At 40.4% G+C, this 5,930-nt stretch overlaps 1 long non-coding RNA gene across 1 annotated transcript; it reads right to left on the reverse strand.

Moving 5' to 3' along the window:
* Nucleotides 1-1,507: 1,507 nt before the first annotated feature.
* On the reverse strand, nt 1,508-5,450 carry LOC117092131. Its single transcript, XR_004440632.1, has 3 exons — nt 5,439-5,450; nt 3,121-3,125; nt 1,508-1,715 (listed from the first exon to the last, which is right to left on the reverse strand). It is a non-coding gene; the product is annotated as an uncharacterized LOC117092131 (long non-coding RNA).
* Between the last annotated feature and the right edge of the window lie 480 nt (nt 5,451-5,930).

Raw genomic sequence — 5,930 nt, forward strand, 5'->3', positions numbered from 1 at the left:
TTAAGAATGCCTTTAAGCAGTTTTCCGTCCTGGGTGGGCCAGGTGTTCCTTGCCCTCATTCCGGTAAACTCACAACCTTCCAGCGTGGGCGTTAGGGACATTATGAACATGCTACAGTGCTGCAGAGATTTTGTTTATGGCCAGTTTTAGGACCAGTTTATGGCCAGATTTTGGGGAGGCCTGCTCCCAACAAAGGCCAAGCAAAAATTCCAGTGCCACCACGACAGCTGACCCTCTCCTGCAAGCATCACCTACTGGCTGTGAGGTCAAGCTGCATCACAATTTCTGCTAACACAACTGCACAGTGCTTAGCTGGCTCTTATCTGCAAGTACCATCTACTGGCCTGGAGATCAAACTATAAAGCCCAGTGTGTTACCTGCTGACAGAAGTGCACAGTACAGTGAAATGAGATAAAGTTCCTGAGACCTCCACCTCCTGTTTCTGAAGGATGTGGTGAACCTGCTCACATGTCCAGTATACTGCTACTACAACCTAGAGACAATCATCAGTTGAAGAAACCGCTACACTAAGGTTATCTATAACCAAGGAATTCATACAGAGTCTTGGCCCCCTACCAGCACTCAGAAGAAAACTAAAGGACCCTACTCAACATATACTACAATCAAAACCTCAAGGAGCAGAGTCCCATCCAAATGAAAGTACATTCAAAAGTAAGATGTGACAGCTTCTTCAGATGAGAAGGAACCAGCATAAGAACTCTTGAACCATGAAAAAAAGAGCATTGCTACACCCCGCCCCCCACCCCCACCAAAGGATCATACTAGTTCTCTAGCAATGGATCCTAACCAAAATGAAAATTTTGAAGTGACAGATAGAAAACTCAAAATATGGATTATAAAAATGCTCAGTGAGATCCAGGAGAAACTTGAAAATCAACTTAAAGAAACAAGAAAAATAACTTAGGATATGTAAGACAAAATAGCTATATTAAAAGAAAACACAACTAGCTGGGCTCGGTGGCTCACGCCTGTAATCCCAGCACTTTGGGAGGCCGAGGCAGGCGGATCACGAGGTCAGGAGAGCAAGACCATCCTGGTCAGCACGGTGAAACCCCGTCTCTACTAAAAATACAAAAAATTCACGAGGCGGGTGGCGGGCACCTGTAGTCCCAGCTACTTGGGAGGCTGAGGCAGGAGAATGGCGTGAACCCAGGAGATGGAGCTTACAATGAGCTGATATAGCACCACTGCACTCCAGCCTGGGCAACAGAATGAGACTCTGCCTCAAAAAACAAAACAAAAAACAAAACAAAACAAAACAAACAAACAAAAAACACAGAACTTCTGGAAATGAAAAATTCACTAAAGAAACTTTAAAATGCAGTCAAAAGCCTTAAGAAAGCCTTCAAAAAACATGAGAATATGTAATATGGCCAAGCCTATAATTTATGGACATTCCTGAAAGAGAAGAAAAAGTAAGAAATTTGGAAAGCATATTTGAGGGAATAATTCATGAAAATTTATCTGATCTTGCTCTAGAGGCAGACATCTATATATAAGAAATTCAGAGAAAACATGCAAGATACTATAAAAGATGAACATTGCCATGGCATATAGTCATTAGGCTATTGAAAGTCAATGCTAAAGAGAAGAATTTTAAAGACAGGTAGAGAGAAGGGTCAAATCACCAATAAAGGAAATCCCATCAGACTACCTGCAGATTTCTTAGCAGAAACCATATAAGCTGTAAAATACTGAGGGTCTATTTTTAGGCTCCTCAAAGAAAAAAAGCAATGCCAGCCAAGAATTCTGCATCCTGCAAAACTAAGCTTCATAAATGAAACAGAAATAAGTCTTTTCCAGACTTTTAGCAGAGGCAGGGTCTCACTATGCTGCCCGGGCTGGTCACGAGCTGCTAACCTCAAGTAATCCTGCCACCCTGGTCTTCCAATGTGCTGGGATTACAGGCATGAGTGTCCATACCCAGCTGAAAACAGTATATGGAAAAGGTATCTGTCTCACCTTGTTTATTGCATCACTATTCACAATAGCCAAGAGATGGAATCAACCTAAGTGTCTATCCACAGATTAATGGATAAAGAAAATATGATATACATATATATATACACACACACACAAATTGAATGTTTTTCAGTCATAAGGAAGAATTAAATCCTGTCATTTGCAGCAGTGTGAGTGTAATTGAATGACATTAAGTGAAATAGGCCAGGCACAGAAAGACAAATATTGCACATTCTCACTCATATGTGGAAGCTAAAAGATTAATCTCATAAAGGTAGAGAATAGAATGGTGGCCACCAGAGACTGGAAAGGGTAGGAAGGATGGGGGATGAAGAGAGGTCAGCTAATGGGTACAAAAGTGCAGCTAAAATAGAAAGAATAAGTTCTAGTGTTCAATGGCATAATAGAGTGACTACTGTTTACAAGAACTTATAGTATATTTCAAAATAGCTAGAAAGGAGACTTTGAATGTTCCCAACACAAAGAAATGATAAATGTTTGAGGTAATGAATATCCTAATTATTCTTATCTTTTGAAGAGTAATTTTGCTGGACACAGAATTGTAGATTGGTGTGCTTATGTTTTCAACATTTGAAATATTTCACTTCACTCTCTTGTTTCCATGCATTATAATAAGAAATTCAATGTAATTTCTATCACTTTTCCTACGTGTGTAAAATGGTTTCCACTCCCCTCAACTTCTTTTAAGATTTTCTCTTGGGACAGGCGCAGTGGCTCAAGCCTGTAATCCCAGCACTTTGGGAGGCTGAGACGGGCGGATCACGAGGTCAGGAGATCGAGACCATCCTGGCTAACATGGTGAAACCCCGTCTCTACTAAAAAAAAATACAAAATACTAGCCGGGCGTGGTGGCGGGTGCCTGTAGTCCCAGCTACTCGGGAGGCTGAGACGGGAGAACGGCGTAAACCCGGGAGGCGGAGGTTGCAGTGAGCTGAGATCCAGCCACTGCACTCCAGCCTGGGCGACAGAGCAAGACTCCGTCTAAAAAAAAAAAAAAAAAAAGATTTTCTCTTAGCTCAGGCATAATTGCTCATGCTATAATCCTAGAATTTTGAGAGGGTGAGGTGAGAGAATTTCTTGAGGCCAGGAGTTTGAGACCAGTCTGGTCAACATAACGAGCCCTCATCTCTATGAAAAATAAAAATAAAAAAAACATAAAATAGGATTTTCTCTTTGTCACTGAATTTCTGAAGTTTAATGTAATATTCTTCTGTGTAGATTATTATATACTTATCCTGTTTGCTGTTCTCTGAGATTGCTGGATCTGAGGTTTGGTGTTTTATTTTTTGAAAATAAGTTATCAATGATTATTTCAAATAGTTAGTCTGATCCATTGTCTCTTGTCTTCCTGGCATTCCCATTATATAGATATAGATAAAGACATAGATATAGATTTATAGATATAGATATCTATATATAATATATGCATGCACAAACACACACACAGACACACATATATATGTGAGACAGGCAAGTGCAAAGAGGTTCCCAGAAAAACTCCAATCAGCCTATACACTGGGGTGGTGCCTCAAAAAGTGGAGCTTTCTGCAGTGGGGAGGAGCCTGGCCCCTCCTCTTTCTATCTGGAAACTGGGATTTGAACTACGTGGCAGGAAGCACTCTGGTAGGGACTCTGGCCTTCTGGAGAGTCCCTGTTTCCCCCTTTTCTTCCCTTTCTACCAATAAAACCCTGCTTTGCTCACCCTTCAAATCATCTAGGAGCCTAAATTTTCATGGCCATGGAACAAGGACCCTGTCTTTAGTGAACTAAGGAACTAAGGAAAAGTCCCGCAACATGTGTGCGCACGCATGTGTGTGTGTGTGTATACACACACATATATACACATGCATATACACACATGTATATATGTATATATATACACACATACATGCATATACACATATACACACATATATATATGTATACATATTCACCTCTTAAAATCACTTCACAGTTCATGCATACTCTGGTTTTTTTCTCTCTCTTTGAATTTCAGTTTGGGAACTTTCTTTTTTTTTTTTTTTTTTTTGAGACGGAGTCTCGCTCTGTGGCCCAGGCTGGAGTGCAGTGGCCGGATCTCAGCTCACTGCAAGCTCCGCCTCCTGGGTTTACGCCATTCTCCTGACTCAGCCTCCCAAGTAGCTGGGACTACAGGCGCCTGCCACCTCGCCCGGCTAGTTTTTTGTATTTTTTAGTAGAGACGGGGTTTCACCGTGTTAGCCAGGATGGTCTTGATCTCCTGACCTCGTGATCCACCCGTCTCGGCCTCCCAAAGTGCTGGGATTACAGGCTTGAGCCACTGCGCCCGGCCAGGGAACTTTCTATTGACATATTTTCAATGTCACTGAATCTTTCCTTGTCCATGTATAATATGATGGTGAGCCCATCTAAAGCATTCTTTATTTCCATTACAGTGTTTTTTATTTCTAACACTGACTTTGGATTTCTTAAGTTTTAACATAAATGCTTATATTATTCATCTATTTTGCATGTTGTCCACTTTTCCACTAGAGACCTGGGCATATTAATCATTGTTATTTTAAACTCCTGGTAGGACAATCCTCAAATCTCTGCCATATCTGAATTAGATTATGATACTTAGTTTCAACTTGTCTTTTCTTATATTTTAGCATTTCATGTCATTTTATGTTAGAAGTTGGATATTACGTCTTGGGTTACATGTACTCACATAGGTAGGCGTTTAGTGTGACGGTTATGTTTACCTGGCTAGGAATTATACTGTGCTTACTGTTTCTTGTACCTATAGGTGTCTGAGGCTTCAATTTCGCTTAGTGTCTTTGTGTCATCCCTTGTGTTTTTAGGTTTCTCTAGGAACTCATTCTTAAATAAATTCTGAAACTTTCAATTTTTCAATTGTAATTCTCCATTATTTACAGTAGTCCTGTTGATGTGGCTGTAAGGTATGGGGGAAAAGAGCATTCTATAGTCGCTATCTATCTTGGGTCGCTATCTTCCACTGAGCCTGTGTCCTGGGCTATGACCTTTGAAAGTGCTTCTCAGCTTTTCCCCACTTAAGTGAAGCAGGAAAGCTAGAGGGGGATGGAGTTGAATGGATTGAATGTTTTTCTTACCTGACATTAGTTAGGCTCTTGTAATTTCCTTTGAAGGAGAGGGTAAGGGCAGGCTGCTCTGGGCTTACGTTACAGTGGTTATTTTTATCCTCCCTCTGCCAGAAGCATGAAGGGATTATACTCCAATTTTCACAGTGAGAACTTGGTGGGTCTCCTGGAGGTAAAACACAAAAGTGTAAAGACCCCCTGAGACTGAGCCCCTAAGAGTTTTAAACTCTGAAGCTTATCTACACTGAGACTCAAGTTTTCATGAATTGAGTTACGTGTTGCTAAAAATACTGGCTTCAGCTGTGGTCTTCTAATCCTGAGTTTTAGTCCCTAAGATTGAGGATAAACTGTCACTCTGTATTTTACCTGTCTGTCTCTCCTCTTCTCAGGCCAGCAGTTTTCCTGTGACATCAATTCTACGATGGAATTCAGAAGATTGTTTATTTCAGTTTATTCCGTTTTTCCCTTGGTAAGAAGATGGAAGGGATAACCCCAAATTTTACTTGTTGGAGTAGAAACCAGAAGTCCTGGTAAACAGATTTTAAAACAAATATATTAAACAAAAAAATTTCACTTTGGAGCCAGTGCTCTCATAGAATCCTTCTTCAGGGACATTCAGGAAAGGGAGAGGTTTTACTCCTTTCTTTGTGCCTTTGCACAAATAAAGGAGGTTTTTTGTTTTGTTTTCGTTTTTTAGTTGTATATACCTTTATTAATCATTTATGTTCAGAAATAAAAAGCAAAATCAGGAAATTCAATAACTTACAGTTAAGAGCAAAAAATGATAAAATTTTGGGAGTACGTCATCAGTGCCACTCTCTGCTCTTTGTGGACCAAGAATTAATT

The sequence above is a fragment of the Trachypithecus francoisi genome, unplaced genomic scaffold, assembly GCF_009764315.1.
Source record: "Trachypithecus francoisi isolate TF-2019V2 unplaced genomic scaffold, Tfra_2.0 Contig01440, whole genome shotgun sequence".
In the NCBI taxonomy this organism is placed as follows: Eukaryota; Metazoa; Chordata; class Mammalia; order Primates; family Cercopithecidae; genus Trachypithecus; species Trachypithecus francoisi.